Here is a 12,603-nt window from a genome sequence, read left to right on the forward strand (position 1 = left end):
GGGGGGAGGGACCCCCTCAAAAAAATCAAACAAGCAGCCCTGCAAAATTGGAGGGTCGCTTACCCCAGGAAGACTGATCGCGAGGATGCACATTTCCCAGCCCTGAACCAGATGCAATACAAACACTTCTGGTTCTTAGGTGAATAGACTCGCCTAGCTCCTTCGCTTTGTGTATGTGGGTGCTTGCCTCCTCTGCCTGATCGCAATGTGCTGTGGGACATGACATGCTCATTGATCACTTGGTTCTGGTTTAGATGGAGCAGTGGCTGGGTTTTTTTGTTTTGTTTTTTTTTTGGTCCTGCTTGGAATCATCCTAGCAATGCTGTTAGCAGCAAGGGACAGGAAAAAATCTGGCTCAGGCCCTGCTGTCTGTGCTGTGTCTCCCTTCTCTACCCCACCATTCGCCCCTTCCTCTATCCCCAGCTTTGATGGATCTGTGTCTGGCAACATTTTGGGCTGTGGACTGGAAGGTATTTGTGGACACCAGCTAAAGTAGTGCTGTGTCAGGGAAGAAATGCTGATCAGTGTCTGGTTCCTGACAGCAGCGAGAGGGAGTGGTAGACAATGGAGCAGTCCCAAGGCAGACGTTTGCACTCAGATGCCCTTTTTTAACAAGTAATGTTTGTATTCCACCGATCAGTTGGAAGAAAGCGCAGATCAGCTCCTGTTGTTTGTGGGAATATAAAGGGGATGCCAAGCTGCATGATGTGCTGCTGTGTTACTGCAACTCCCTTCCCTCTGGGAGTTTCCATGGTCCCCACCAGGCTCTTCTCCAAATCTGATGTAAGGCGGAGGCATGTGCCTGGCTTTTCCTTTTGTTGTGGTATGTTTGGGGTTTGTTTTGAATGGAGGGTTCGCCTCCTCCCGACCTGTTTTTTAAAGTTTTTCCCTTTTACGTGATGGCGATGGTACCAAAAGGCGTTGGGAAGTGCATTCAGGTGCTCAGCCATTTTGTAAGTGGAAGCATTTCAGAGAGATCTTGTTGCTGAGTAAACTTAGACGATGAAATTCTGGCTCCAATGAGGTCCATGGGAGCATGGCTGTTCACTTCAATGGGGCCCAGGTTTCTCCCAGAGAGATCATAACTGAGTGAGAAGCAAATCACACCAATATATCTTCATTTCTCCATTTGGTCCACAATTAGAATACGTGTTACCCAGTGTTCAGAGCTGCCAATCACCTTCGGCTTTCATGGGCTTCCCTTGCTCAGCACTTCCGAAAATCAGGCTCGTATTTTGTGAACAAGTCCTGTGTATGTGTGCCCAGGATACTTGATGATGAAATACACACAAAGGCTAAATCAGTCCCTAGGGGCTGACTGTAGCTGTGATAGCCAGTGTGATTGCAGGGGTCAGGATAAAGATGACACAAGTGGAATGGGATGAAAGCAAAATGGCACATGGCAGGTTAACCCCATGCAAAGAAGCTTTTTTAGTACAAAGCGGATAGTGTAGCTAACCTGCCTGACTCCTGTGTGATTAATCCAGACAGACGCACTGTCCTGAATTTATCTCCTCGGGGCCCCTTTCAGAAACAAAGCTTTATAATGTCCCTTGCTATTCCTGAGGGAGTAATGGGATCATCCCAGATTCATGCAGCTACAAACTTTACATCATCCCTCATAGTCCTTCCCCAGAGGTGAAATCCAGCCCCATATGCAGAGGACCATCACAAGGCCTGTACTACTGAAGTCCTCAAAACCGAGCTTAAGCGGGGCTTAGACCTTGTGGTAAGTGTCTGAATTTCACCCTGTATGCTCCGTATGTGGGCACCATGTCCAGGGAATAAGTGTTTTTATTTCCACAACCACGTGACGCACCATTGACCACCTCCCCTGAACTTTTCCCACCTATCCCCCTCTCTCAGGAATACTTCAGTGCATTCCAAACCTCCAGACACTTTGTTTTTTAAAGGCTCTGCCACAAAACTGTTTCCCCTCAAGCATTGATCAGGAAAATGCGGTCTAAGCGTATACTGCCTTCAGTGCTGGACCAGGGACCGTTTCAAGGGCCTACAGGTTACGATGCTTCAGACGCATGTTACACAGTACTGGGAAGCTGCCCAGCATTTGGGTCTTTTGGCCCATCCTTGTGCCAGAGTTAGCCCTGGCACGTTCATAGAATCATAGAATATCAGGGTTGGAAGGGACCTCAGGAGGTCATCTAGTCCAACCCCCTGCTCAAAGCAGGACCAATCCCCAACTAAATCATCCCAGCCAGGGCTTTGTCAAGCCGGGCCTTAAAAACCTCCAAGGAAGGAGACTCCACCACCTCCCTAGGGAACGCATTCCAGTGCTTCACCACCCTCCTCGTGAAATAGTGTTTCCTAATATCCAACCTAGACCTCCCCCACTGCAACTTGAGAACATTGCTCCTTGTTCTGTCATCTGCCACCACTGAGAACAGCCGAGCTCCATCCTCTTTGGAACCCCCCCTCAGTTAGTTGAAAGCAGCTATCAAATCCCCCCTCATTCTTCTCTTCTGGAGACTAAACAATGCCAGTTCCCTCAGCCTCTCCTCATAAGTCATGTGCTCCAGACCCCTAATCATTTTTGTTGCCCTCTGTTGGACTCTTTCCAATTTTTCCACATCCTTCTTGTAGTGTGGGGCCCAAAACTGGACACAGTACTCCAGATGAGGCCTCACCAATGTCGAATAAGACATTGAATAAGACATGTAATGAGACTGAGAGACAGTCCTTGCTACAAAGAGATTACCATCTAAGTAGGCAAAGCAGACAAAGGGTGAGAGAGTAGAGGCACAGGTAGGTGAAATGACTTGCTCAAGATCACATAGCAGGGCAGTGGCAGAGCTGGGCTCAGAATCCAGGTCTCCTGACTCCCAGTGCAGTGCCCTTGCCACTAGACTTTGCTACTTCTTCCCTCAGTTGAGCCCTGTTTGGGGAGCATAAGTGGGGCATAGGCCTTCTGCACAGGAGTGAATTTCATCTGCGATGCACATGTGTAGTATTGGACTCAGTTTCCACCAGGGTGCGGCGCTCTGGGGAGTTTTCAGGCACCATAGTGCAGGTAGTGAGCGCTTCACCCACTGAAATGAAGGCAGGTGTGTTTGTGTCAGTGATTAGACTCTCAAATATTGTCTCCTTACAGCGAAACGTCCTAAATGCACATGGATTCTATTTTAAATGCAGATAGATGCATTTGCATAGGTAACTCTGTAACATCTGGAGCACCACACGTTAGAGTCTGACATCACACAGTGAAGTAAACTATTGTACATCTAAGTGCGCACGGTATGTTCATTTCCACAGGCAGGTCTCAGCCAGGATTTTTCTTGTTTCTCCTCGTTTTTGACCCTCACATCTCACACTATGATGATGGTTTAAAAAAACAAAGGAAATTCAGTCCAAAAATGTAGTTAAAGCAGTATTGTGGTTGACTATATGAAAGCATATATGAAAGTTATGGCACACAGCCATATAACAATTGGGACTGATCTGCTTTGTCCTCTGTTCCACTCCCCTAGCTGTAATGGCATCCTGGGGCATAGAGGTGCTTTCTCAGCCAATGCTAGCTCTGCAGGTTCTTGTTGGACCTTGTCTTCTTTCAGGGATGAAGTATGGGATTTGGCAAACCACAGCAGTGTGCTGGCGTTCTCTTGACATTGTGTGGGTGGCTGGTACTTTGGCTTTAAAAGGTCAGATCCCCTGAATTTCCTCTTGGAGAGGTGAGCAGATAGGTAGCTTCCCAGTGCTGGTGATCAGTTTTCACAGCTGATGATTAGCTCACCACAGGAATCCAAGTGAGATGCGGTCTCATCCCAACGGGTCTACTTCCCTCTGGACATGTGCTGTTGCCCCTTTGTGCCAGTTTGGGGGCAAAACCACGGACTATTCTGTGTCTCTGTATTGCGATTGATTTTTTTGACACCATCCCCAGGCTAACACAAGTGGTGGCCTGTTCATAGGATATAAAATGGGCCTTCACTTGTAAACACACCATTTTACACAAGCACTTTCATGCACTAACAGCCGAGCATACAGGGGACAGAATTTTCATGTGCAAAACTGTGTCTGCTGGAGTGAAGGTTGGGTTCTGCCCCCACTGAAAATCAGTCCCATTGTATCTATGATTTTCATTGGATTATTTCTCTCATGCCTGCTCTGCTTCTCCTGTCAGAGTCTGACCTAAGCAGAATGGGGCCTGATAATGCTCAAGTGAAGCCCCGCTTAAGTACCAACATAGGCTTTTCCTGGGAGACAGCTGGTGCATAGGCCTTGAACTGGCTGTCTACACAGAGGTTGAGTGGGTGGCTGGTACTCGGGCTTGAGGTTGTCTTTCCCTCTTGCCTATTTCACATATTTCTTCAAATTCCTCTATCTTGCTCACTGTAATCTGTTCATAGGATGCAATATCTAGTATCCTGTCTTCTGACAGTGGCTGGTGCCAGATGCTTCAGAGGGAACGAACAGAACAGGGCAATTACCGAGTGATCCATCCCCTGTTGTTCATTCCCAGCTTCTGTAAGTCAGAGGTTTAGGGACACTCAGAGCATGGGGTTGTGTCTCTGAACGTCTTGGTTAATAGCCATTGATGGACCTGTCCTCCATGAATTTATCTAATTCTCTTCTCAATCCAGTTATACTTTTGGCCTTCACAACATCCCCTGGCAACGAGTTCCACATGTTGACTGTGCATTGTGTGAAGAAGTGCTTCCTTTTGTTTGTTTTAAACCTGCTGCTTATTAATTTCATTGGGTGCTCCTGGTTCCTGTGTTATGTGAAGGGGTAAATAACACTTCCTTATTCACTTTTTTCACACTATTCGTGATTTTATAGACCTCTATCATACCCCGCCTTAATCGTCTCTTTTCCAAGCTGAATAAGTGGGCGTACCATGAATTTATATGGTGGCATTATGATATTTTCTGTCTCATTATCTATCCCTTTCTTAATGGTTTGTAACATTCTGTTTGTTTCTTTGAGTGCCATTGCACATTGAACAGATGTTTTCAGAGCTAATTTAGACCTCATCATTTTATAGGTATGATTGGGATTCTGTTTTCCAATATGCGTTACTTTGCATTTATCAAGATTTTCACCTGCCATATTGTTGCCCAGTCATCCAGTTTTGTGAGATCCCTTTGTAACTCTTCGCAGTTAGCTTTGGACTTAACTACCTTGAGTAATTTTGTGTCGTCTGCAAGCTTTGCCCCCTCATTGTTTACCCCCTTTTCCATGTCATTTGTGAATATGTTGAACAGCACTGGTCCCTGTACAGATCCTTGGGGGACCCCGCTATTTACCTCCATCCACTGTGAAAATTGACCATTTATTTATTGACCCTTGTTTCCTATCTTTTAACCAGTTACCGATCCATGAGAGGACCTTCCCTCTTAATCCATGACTACTTACTTTGCTTAAGAGCCTATGGTGAGGGACTTTGTCATAGGCTTTCTGAAAGTCCAAGTACACTCTTGTACACATGCTTGTTGACGCCCTCAAAGAATTCTAATAGAATAACGAGGCACGATTTTCCTTTACAAAAGCCGCATTGACTCTTCCCCAACATATTGTGTTCATCTGGTCTGATAATTCTGTTCTTTACTATAGTTTCAACCAGTTTGCCAGGTGCTGAAGTTAGGCTTATCGGCCTGTAATTGCCAGGATCACCTCTGGAGTCTTTTTTAAAAATTGGCATTACATTAGCTATCCTCCAGTCCTCTGGTACAGAGGTTCATTTAAATGATAGGTTACGTACCACAGTTAGTAGTTCTGCAATTTCATATTTGAGTTCCTTCAGAACTCTTGGGTGAATACCATCTGGTCCTGGTGACTTATTACTAGTAAATGTATCACATCAGTATGTGCCTCAAGCTGATTTTTTTTTTTTAAATTTCAACCAAAATCGTTCATCCATTTCTCAGAACAAGGTTGGGAGAAAATACATTGTTTTAGCCATGTTAAAAAAATTACAACCATGTTTAATACTTCCATGTCTTGCTCCACTGTAGTGTTTGTGAGAGAACAGGGTTAGGTTGGTGCAGTGAAACCATATCAACTAATGCGACTTTGGTTTTGGAGTATCTTTCCTACAAAAACATGGACCCGTTTCTGTTGGTGTTGAATTCTCTTAATTCCCACCAAGTCAATGTGAGCTGATGGCACTCAGCACCTGGCAGGATCAGGCCCTGTATCACATCGTATTTTGCACAGTTACAGGTTATTGACCTCACTTATGGCTTCTGGTGATCAAGGGTCAAAAATGGCTTAAGTCTCAAATGAAAATAAGCAAATTATTCTGGTGACCTTAACTTGGTCTCCCGAACATAATTACAATAGACATTGTTATCTAGTTATAACAGACCCACATTACAAGGGGGATGATTGGCGATCTCACTGCTGCTAAATAAAGGTATCACAGATTGGCACAGAGGCGTATTGCATATTGGGGGATCTTGCCAGCCGTCTATCTTGCTCTACCCAGTGCTGTTAAATCTTCTATTTCCGCAACTTCAATTATTTAAAGGGACACTAACTAGATTCTAAGTAAAAATAATTGAGCTGCACTGACAGTTACCCTATGGGGAAGAACGGACCCTCGGGATTGCAGAGAAGTATGTTTTCTTTAAATGCGGACCCTCAGTGGTCTTTCCTTTCCATCCAGAGTGCAGGGCAGGAGTAATTCTTCCACAATAAAAATGAATGATGCTATGTCCTCACCTCACTGAACATGCCAAGTGACTTCAGCTCCCCACACAATCCCATCAGCTCTATCCTGGACAACCGGAATATGACACCCTATAATATATAACTTGAAGAAGCTGGGGGATCATATCCATTGATTATGAAGCACCGAAATATGAAAGTGTGGACAGCTTGTTGGGAAATATCTCAAGCAGAAGTCATGAGCTGGCGTAGAGAGGAGATTGCTTTATCATGGCCTTTGGGCTTTTTTAACTGCATGACAGCCAATAGGGAGCTAAACTAAGCAGTTCTTCCACCTGTCCACCAGCTCTGTCTGGCTTCAGTATTTCTAAGGTGCTGTTGGCATGTTAAAACCTTTCTCCCCTAAAGCCATCTCTTTGGTTATAACTAGGGTGGCTGGCCTACTTTTTAAAGTAATTTTTCTGACACTCCCCCTCCAAAAACCCTAAACCACAAAAAAAGACTTTAATAACAAATTTTATAATCAGCAATTCATGTGGAGTGTTGTGTACCCTCTGCACAGTGGAAGCCCCAGCAGTTCTTTCAGAGGGAGCCCAAGCTAACGAACTAATCTAAGTCCCAGAAATTTGCTGACATTTTTGATGGCTGTGGCGCATGCACAAAGAAATAATGCAAAAAGCAGTAAACCCCGTAGACCCACGTCATTTTGTGCTATAACAGACACCTGGTGGGGAAACCGGGTTTGCAGGGGGAAGAGGTTGAGGGCAGGGATGGGGAATGTTAAGGATATAGTCAGGGGTGAAAGTAGAAATAGGGACTTACCGGTACGGGGCTGTGTTGGGGCTCGCTCTGGCCCCTGGAAGGGGCGGGGCCTCGGGCGGAAGGGGCAGGAATGGGATCAGAGCCAACCCTGGCCTGCCCTGTACTGGTAAGTGCCCTCCCCCGCCAGGGTAGCAGCGGCAGCCGGGGGCTCCGGCAGCAGTTTAAAGGGCCCAGGGATCGGCCGCCGCTACCGACCCAGGCCCTTTAAACTGCTGCTGGAGCCCCTGGCGGCCGCTGCTACCCCAGGGCTCCGGCAGCAGGGCTCCGGTGGCTATTTAAAGGGCCTGGGGCTCCCCTGCCTCTACCGCCCCAGGCCCTTTAAATAGCTGCCGGAGCCCCGCTGCTACTCCAGGGCTCCGGGGGCTATTTAAAGGGCCCAGGACTCCCCTGCTTCTACGGCCCCGGCCCTTTAAATTGCTGCCTGGGGAAGCCAGGCCGCCCTGGTACGGCGAACCGTCCCTTGCCGGTACGCCATACCGGGACGTACCGGCTTACTTTCACCTCTGGATATAGTATCCTCAGGCCCTTTAAATTGCCGCCTGGGCAACCCCTGTGATTTTAAGCATTTACAACGGGACTACTCTTAGGGCTTAGTGCTCTCTGGTGTATGGAAGAGAAATGATCCCTTAGGATGTCGCATGGGAGTAAGAACCATCAAATGAATTTAAGAAAGGGAAGATATAGGCTGAATACCATGAAATTAACTGACTACGGAATCACTCCCCGCGTGAATGGGTGGGATCCCTGTTACTTGAGACATTTAAAATCTCCTTGGATTCCACAGGAGGTGATGTCCTGTAGGCACCAATCTAACTCATTCCCTCTATAGAAAGATAATATCTTATAAGGGACAATCTTACTCCTGGAGTGGGGAATGGATTAGATGATCTCATAGTTCTTTTTTTTCTGTCTCGTTGCTGTGCTTCTCTGAGAGTGTTTGAAAGATACACCAAGAATGATGTGTATGAAGCTTAGTTGATAAACAGCCTTGGATATAGCCTGAACCTTAAAGAGCCCTGTCTTGAGTGATCTGTTAGTCCTATGACAGATTGTTCTATAGGAGCTCGTGGGGTGGAACTGGTTAGCAACCTTGATGTGCCACAGCTATGCACTTGCACAGTCAAAACCTACTGAGACTGATGCTCTTTCCTTTGCTATTAGAGCTCTAACTGGATTACAGAAGACAAGTCACTCAGAGAGGCTGCTGTTTTGATTAGCTAAAAACAGATTAATAGTGTCAGCGAGATACTCGGTTGTTTCAGCTCAGACAGTGTGTCAACAGGTGCCCAAAAGCAAAGTACCGACATTTCCTGTGTGGATTGTGCATCTTAAAAAGGATGCAGTCAGAATGCCAGTGGTGCTCAGATACTCCGGTGGTGAGGATGGTATAAGAACTGAAATGGAACAGGAATAGAAAACAGAATCTGGCTTTGATATGCAAACTAAAAACCAGACTGACAAGACTTTGCAAAACCTAGCCCCAGCCCAGGTTTGGTCCATCTCTGTAGAAACTAGATGTGGGTTAAATACAGAGCCATTGTTCCAAACCCCCTGAAATTCAGGCAAAATGAGATCTAGAGCTGAGCCTCCCCAGGTTTTGATGTTTCAAAGCCTAAACCCAGCTGATGAGGTTCTGAGAAACCAATCCAACCACTGGTGTGTTGCTCAGCTCCATGAGTGAGGTGTTCTTTACAAAGGGAACTTTATAACAGACCCCAATAAAAATGTGGGAGAGAATGCAGGAGTACAGAAATGTGGGAAGGTGTGATAAGGAATCAATACCTATGGAACTATTTATTATTAATCATCATTATTATTTTATTATTAATGTATTAATCACTATAGCACTTAATAACCCAATCAGGGCCCCATTGTGCTGGGTGCTGTACAAATACTTAGCAAAGAGACAGTCTCAAAGATCTTACTCTCTAAACACGTGATGAGAGACAACGGTTGGAGATGGATAGAGAAATGAGGGGAAGGACAAGGTTACAGTGATAAAGTAAGCGGCAGTCACACCCTGCCTGCTCCCCAACCATTGTACTAAGAGGCGTTGGTTGCAGGATCACCAGGGTGAATCATGAGACGTTTGGCACTTTGTCTCTTGGAGAACTGAGGTTTATTCTCCCTTCTGAGTGTGAGTGGACTGGCCATTAGTTTGAAAGGAGGAGACCCTCTTAGTTGTGAACTTTCAGGCCAGTGAATTTCCGGGTACCTCATTTGTAAACGGACACCTGCTTTCCTGAAAGCTTTGTTTTATGGTGCTCTCTTCTTATAGCTGTGCCGCCGAGGGAGGTGAGAAAACCATAGCGAAATACATCTGAGATAGCTGGAGTTACTGCTGTGCACTGCAATAGCTTACAGCAGTAGGGCAGTAGATAAGAACACAGGTTCTGCTGACGGGCTGTCAGTCCTTGTGAAGTTATTACCGCACGCAGGGGGAAAGCATTACCATAAATACTGCCATATAAGGTGACTCGTATGTACAGAAACTACCCCGTCTCATATTTCAAGAACGAGTAAACCTAGGAGCTTGTTTCCTAGTAGACACCCAGCCCATCTCTTTATTGTGATATCTGTTCAGTGCAGCTGAAGGGTAATTTCAATACCCACTGCAACAGGAAAATATAAAAGTCAAAGAAAAGATTAATTAACGTACTATGTAGTAAAAAGTAACGATAATCCATATTTATTATGCTAACAGTGTCCCCAACTGAAATAAGAGCTCCGTTGTGGTGCTGCACATACACATCGTAAGAGACCGCCCCGCGCCCAAAGAGCTTACAGTATCAAAAAGACAAGACAGATGAAAGACAGGAGAAAGGGCTGCAGCAGACAGCTATCAGGATGGTGTCTGCCCAAACATCATCTTAGTTCCACTCTACCGTTTGATGTTATTTCTGGTTTGGTTTTTTTCTGTTTTTGTTTGTGGGGTTTGCAAAAGAATGTCTGAGTTCTTGGGGCTAAGGTGGGGTGAGGAGAAGGCAGGAGGGGAGAAGCTGGTAGGAATGTGGACGGGAAAGACAAGCTTATTCAGATTTTCCAACCCAATAGGAAATTGATGATGATGATGATCCTGAACATCCTGCTCAGGAATAACATAATCATAAATATCAATCTCCAGCATCCTCTGTGTTGTTTTCTCCACTGCATTTCATAAAATGTGGCCTTGCCCTGTGTTTTGTCCCAAGTGTTGCTGATGGTGCATTTGAGGAATGCTGGCTATATCCTCCATGGGGGGCTTAGGTGGCCTGTTATCTCTGAGACACATGCATATCAGCAAAATGTCCAGTTGCATCAGTTTCCCTTCCCTTTGTCAATGACGCGGTTCTTGAGAACCCCCCAGATGTGAGAACCACAAATGCAGCTCTTTAAAGATGCACACATGATAAGATACTACCTGACAGCTGTCCACCCTTTGGCTGGACCTGGCTATCAGTGTCGCAGCCTACAGTGTGCTCATTTGCCTTCAACAATATCTGTAGCTACAATCCGGTACATAGATCCATGGATTCCAGTTGAGTTTGTGACACTCTGTACCTCAAAATAGCACCCTGGAACCCCTGTTGTGATGGGTTGGATCACAGAAACCCCCTTGGGGACTGCCAACTGATGTGCCAAGACTACTTCTGCCCCTGCTTTCCCTGCCCGCTTGGGACTCCAGCACCCTGTCTTGTTGAGCCAGACACGCCCGTCTGCTCCAGCACAGACCCAGGGTCTGAACCACGTGTCCCAAAGCTGCAGACTTAACTGAATGCAACTTAAGAAGTGTTCCTGTCTTTAACACTGAGATGCCCAACTCTGAATGGGGGCTAAACCCCAAATAAATCCATTTTACCCTGTATAAAGCTTATACAGGGTAAACTCATAAATTGTTCACCCTCTATAACACTCATAGAGAGATATGTACAGCTGTTTGCCCCCACAGGTATTAATACATATTCTGGGTTAATTAATAAGTAAAAAGTGATTTTATTAAATACAGAAAGTGGGATTTAAGTGGTTCCAAGTAGTAGCAGACAGAACAAAGTGAATTACCAAGTAAAATAAAATAAAACACGCAAGTCTGAGTCTAATATAGTAAGAAAACTGAGTACAGATAAAAACCTCACCCTTAGAGGAATTCCAGTAAGCTTCCTTTTACAGACTAGTCTCCTTCTAGTCTGGGTCCAGCAATCACTCACACCCACTGTAGTTACTGTCCTTTGTCCCAGTTTCTTTCTGGTATCCTTGGGAGTGGAGAGACTCTCTCTTTAGCCAGCTGAAGACAAAATGGAGGGGTCTTCCAGGGGTTTAAGTAGACTTTCTCCTGTGGGTGGAGACCCCCTCCTCTCCTGTGCAAAGTCCAGCTCCAAGATGGAGTTTTGGAGTCACATGGGCAAGTCACATGTCCACGCATGACTCAGTTTTTACAGGCAGCAGCCATAGCTTATCTGCTACCTTGAACGTCCTCATGTAGACGTCTTATGTGGATTGGAGCCTCCCAAGATCCATTATCCCTTAAGTGCTTCTTCATTGGGCACTTAATTTGCACATTCCTTTCTCAAGAAGCTGACCAAATGCTTTACTAAGGCTACTTAAAAATCAAGCCAGTACACAGCCAATATTCATAAATTTGAATACAAACATGACACCCGGGCCTGTTGCGGGGACCCAGCAGCGCGCACGCTGCGCGCGCCCAGCCCCTGGCCAGTCACGTCTGGGCTGGCTGCCCAGCTGGTGCAATCCCACGGGCGGCCCCAACCCCGGCCCCCCCGTCCCGCTCGAGGCCCGCGGGATTGCGCTGCTGGGTCCCCGGAACAGGCCCGGGCTCGGGGGTTCGGGCCCGGGCGCCAGAGCCGCAGCCGCCGAGCTTGGCCATCGGCCGCTTCCTCCCCCCGCGGCAGTGGGAGCTGCAGCAGCGGCTGCTCCCGAGTCCCGCTGCCCAGGGGGGGAGAACAGCCGCCTCCTGGCCCCGCGGGCTCCCCGCTGCTCTCCCTCCAGGTACCGCCCGACTGAGTCCTGCCTGCGCTCGGGGCCAGGCCGGACTCTCACTCACCCCGGCCCTGCGCTCCCCCTGCGTCTCTGGGGCCTCCCTCCAGCGCTTGCGGAGGGAGGAGGAAAGGGGAGGGGGTTTGTTTTTTTGCTCTGCCGCCGTTTTTTTTTTTTTTTTTT

The sequence above is a fragment of the Terrapene carolina genome, unplaced genomic scaffold, assembly GCF_002925995.2.
Source record: "Terrapene carolina triunguis isolate 2854851 unplaced genomic scaffold, T_m_triunguis-2.0 Scaffold130, whole genome shotgun sequence".
NCBI lineage: Eukaryota > Metazoa > Chordata > Testudines > Emydidae > Terrapene > Terrapene triunguis.